The 4,794-nt window shown below is 41.1% G+C and overlaps 1 pseudogene; it reads right to left on the bottom strand.

Annotated features, from left to right (window-relative positions):
* Positions 1 to 730: 730 nt before the first annotated feature.
* Positions 731 to 1,356, bottom strand: LOC141415714 (RNA-binding motif, single-stranded-interacting protein 1 pseudogene; annotated as a pseudogene).
* Positions 1,357 to 4,794: the final 3,438 nt, after the last annotated feature.

The following is a 4,794-nucleotide window of genomic DNA, read 5'->3' as shown; positions in this document are numbered from 1 at the left end:
ATTTTCTTTAAACTTGAACACTTGTAGTGATGATGTAAAAGTGTGGCCTTGCTTGGATCCAAATTTTCCTTCATGCCTTTTTGTTTATCTGTGTGTGTCCATACATCAATTAAAATAATAAAACCTAAATGCAAAGTTACAAAAAAGGCACATTCTCCTAACTGCATACTGATCTGTCAAAAATAAAGGGCACAGAAGATAAGTTGCTGAGACTAGGTGTAGCTACTGGTAACTGGCTTTTCAGTCTTTGATGAAGTTACCATTAAAACTGCAGAGTTATTTTTATTTTTCAAATTTACTTGAGAGAGAGAGAGAGAGAGAGAGAGAGAGAGAGAGAGCTAGCAGCCAATCATTTTTAACACAAAATGAATACCACCACAAAAATCTGGTCATGCACTTGGATAAGTCTCTGTGGTCTTTGTGCATACCCAGAAAATTGAAATTTTCTTTTTTTTTCTTTTTTTCATTATAACATTTGATGAAAATATTTGTCGTTTTTGTTTATTTTTTTTACTAAAATAAACCTGTTCAAAGGAACAACTACTAGATGAATTAAAGGTTTTATGAACCTTATAGAACTTACAGCAAAAATAGTTTTAGTTGATTTCATTATAAATAACCTTTTAAAGAGACTGTGCAAAACTGTCAATAAATTCCTAAAGCACAATCCATGATTGTTCAGTCTTCACACCCTTCTTCATGTAAAAACACCCTTCTGTACACTTCACAGTTACTTATTGGTTTGAAAGGTATATGGAGAATGGTCATTAGACTTTTTTATAACCACCTGCTGCTGACCACTTGCTTTCTCAACAGGAACTGCTGTTGTCTGCATGTGTGTACTGTGGCAAGTAGGCATCCTGTGTCACTGGTGTAGTCATGTATGTTCCCTTGCTGCCCAGTGAAAGATGACTCATCTGCTGGGCCAAGGGGCTACTATAGATGTAGGCTGTAGTGACATGGTGTGTTCCACTGAAGGAATTAACAGGGAACCAGAGTGCTGAAGGATATACAGCTGATGTTGCATCCAGGAAGGACTTTGCACATGATAGGCAGATACAGGAGATGCAATATGGAATGTAAGAGAGGTTTGAGTGACCATTTGATTTTTAGCAATTCTTTATGATAAGGATAAAATCTGTTCTGTACAGCAGAATGTATCATAAATGTCAATTCAGGCTCTCCTCTATACCATGGTCTTCCATTAGGGCATATGTGCTTGGATTCTGTCTCTTCTGTCCTCCATCTGCAAACATGCACAATAAAGATTCTGTAGGAGAAGAAACTCCTGCTGGTCTTAACCAATTTTCCATTAAAAAGACCAATTACAGCTACCAATTTTTCAGTTCATTCCATACTGGCAAAGCCAACACCATGATTGTTTCACTGGAATCATGCAGTATCTTTGTAGAAATAACTTGTCAAAAGGCTTTAAGCATATTTTCAAGTTCTTGCTCATCCATGAATGGTGCCAAATTAGAAATATATAGGTTCATAGGATCTTGTTATGGTTGTTTGCGATTTAAGGTTGAACTCCACTGGCCTTCAGGTATGACAAAGCTTTCTAAGTTTCTGCAGAATAACTTTTACATTTGTTTGTTGTCTTACTGAAAATTGCCTTTATGGGGACAATTTTCCCATATGGTTGACAGAGCTTCACCAGGTGCTGGTCTCTATGTCTCAGATGTAGAGGTTTGCTTTGCTTAGTTGATCCCATTGTGAATTGCTATTGTTGCTAATTTGTTACTCCCAGTGGAGCTGGGACTGAGAGGGGCTGTGGCGTGCACTGGGACTAGAGACTGCTGCTTGAGGTATGGTGTCCTGCACTTGCAGCTGGGGAAGATCATCTCAGCAGGTGCAGACTGCAGGCAAGCTCTGTTGCACTCTGGGAACTCCCTCTTCCTTCAGGGACTGTGAACTTGGAGTGGGCTTGGCCTAAAAGTGCGGTGCACTACCCTGGAGTGGTCAGGGGCCTTCACCTAAGTTGTGGACCAGATGGAGTTCAGAGCTGAATAGGCACTGCTGACTCTCCTGGCTGTAGCCCAGGAGCAGAGCTGCAGTATCCCCACTTTTCCTGGTCTCCACTTTGTTTCTTTCTTTCCTTCTTTCTTTCTTTTTCTAGTTTTCATTACCATAGATGCCTTCAGTGCTCTAATTTCTGACATGTTACACAGTGACATTGGCACAGCACCAGATACCACAGCCTGGGTTTACTGCTTCACCTTTGCCTTCTTTGAGCTCATTTGGCTTTGCAAGGCTGGCAGATTTTCTGTCAGCAAATGAATGTGTGGAGAGTCTTATGAGAAAGGTCAGGACATCCCTTTAGAGCCTTAAGATGCCTAGTAGGTAAGGTGGGTTTAGGACCTGTGAATTGCTATAGGAAGCACTTTTATTTACTGGCACTCATCTAGTTTTCAGAAGGACCCCACTAGTAAAATAGACAGGAACAGGAGATGACCACTGTTTCCACATACTTTAAGTCAACAAGATTAAACTTTAACATGGTTGGCAGTTATGAGTCAGTTGTTATGCCAGGGAGATTTGGACATAAATGATGATTTTAAAAACACTTTAGTATTTCAAATATAGCCATTAAGGTAGGGATAAGAAGATTCTAAGATGGCAGCTAGAGGGAGGAAGCAGAAAGCAAGCCTCCTATAGTGAAATCTTTGAGAGATGCTGGAGACACACTTTGCAAGCAAAACCACTGAGAAGAGGCAAAGCTTTGACCCCCTCCACACCTCCAGCCAGCAGAGAGAATCTCCACTTCACATTAAACGGAGAAACAAGGAGGGACCCCAGGCTGCCAGTCTCCTGTGCCCAGATGCCTTGGGAAGATGCGGACAAGGTGAGCTTAGCAGTACCGCGGTACTCCCACAGACAACCTTGGGCCAGAGCAGCATAGCCCCCTGGACAGACTGACCTCCACTCAGGGAAAAAAGAGAAACTGACTAATAAGCAATAAGAACAATAAAGACACGCAGGAAAGAGGGTGGGGCACACTGAGTGCCAAGAGATTGAGGGAAGGGAATCCTTCCTGGAACTCTAAATAAACAAGCTGGGCAGGCTAGAGAGGCTCTGACTGGAGCGGGGGTGTGTGCCCAGCCACCAGGATTGGGAAAGCTTGTGAGAGTGGCAGAGGGAAGAAAACACCACAAGATAGAGGGGAAGACCCACTTCCCACATGAGCTGTCAACAAACATGGCAGCTGGCAGGAGCAGCAGCACCGCCCAGAAATCAGGAGTAGGAAAGCTTGTAAAAGTGGCAGTGGGAGGAAAACTGCACAGGAGAGGAAGGAAGACCCACTTCCCACATGAACTGTAAATAAACATGCAGGCCAGAGAAAGGGGGTGCAGTGTCACCTTCCCCAGCGTGCTTGGAAAGGGGAAAGATTGTAGCAGAGGCACACAGGAAAACTCTGAGTAAACAAAGCCTGCAGGGCCAGGTGAGTGCTAGCTCACCCCAGAGATCTGCATAAGTAACACCTCCAGCAACAGCAAGCTGCCAGCAGTGGGCAGGAAAGCCACAGCCACAGATACCATTCACAGAACTGTCTTCTGACTCTTTTTTTTTCTTTTTCTCCCTACCATTGATGAGAGAAAAACTGAATTACACCTGCATGCTGAAAAACTTACTGAAACTCTATTACATTTGAGAATTTTATAGAGATGATACTGGATAGGGTAAACCAAAATGTAGAGGAGACACTCAAGAAATTCCAAGAAAACAAAAATAGAGAATTTGAAAAAGCAAAAAAAGAAATAAAGGAAACCATAGAAGCACTGTATAAACACCAAAGTGAAACAGAGAACACGATGAATAAACAGATAAATGAACTCAGGACAAAAATAGATAACATTAAAGAGGAAACCACCCAGGATATGGAAAACATCAGAAAAAAGACCGAAACAGAATTGCAAAACAAAACGGAAGGCCAATCCAGCAGAATAGAACAAACAGAAGACAGAATCTCAGAACTTGAAGATAAAATGGTAATTAAAGGAAAAACTGAAGAACTATTAATTAAACAACTCAAGACCTGTGAAAAGAAAATGCAAGAACTCACTGACTCCATCAAAAAAGCAAACATGAAAATCATGGGCATCGAAGAAGGGGAAGAGGTGTAAGCAAAGAATGCGTAATATATTCAAAAAAAACAACAGAAAATTTCCCAACTCTAGAGAAAGATATTCCCATACAGATGCAAGAGGCCTCCAGGACACCAAACAGACCAGATCAAAATAGAACTACCCCACTACATATCATCATTAAAACAACAAGTTCAGAAACTAGGGAAAGAATATTGAAGGCTGTAAGAAAGAAAAAACAAGAAACATACAAAGGTAAATGCATTAAAATCACAGCAGACTTCTCAACAGAAACATTAAAAGCAAGAAGAGCATGGGGTGAGATCTTCCGGGCACTGAATGAAAATAACTTCAACTCCAGGATACTCTACCCAGCAAAACTATCATTCAAAATACTATCATTCAAAATAGATGGAGCAATAAAAGCGTTCCATGATAAGCAGAAACTAAAACAATATGTGACCACAAAGCCAGAACTACAAAAGATTCTGCAAGGGATTCTGCACACGGAAAGTGAAACCCAACTTAACAATGAAAAGACAGGCAGCAACAAACCACAGGAAAAGAAAAAGCAAGACAGTAGAGAGTAACCTCAACTTAGGTACACACAATCAAACCCTCAAAAAACTAAGACAACTAAATGACAGGAATCATCACATACCTATCAGAACTAACACTTAATGTTAATGGACTTAATTCACCCATC

This window comes from Castor canadensis, chromosome 13 (genome assembly GCF_047511655.1).
Source record: "Castor canadensis chromosome 13, mCasCan1.hap1v2, whole genome shotgun sequence".
NCBI lineage: Eukaryota > Metazoa > Chordata > Mammalia > Rodentia > Castoridae > Castor > Castor canadensis.
The sequence above is the reverse complement of the archived record's forward strand: the minus strand, read 5'-3'. Positions and strand labels throughout refer to the sequence as shown.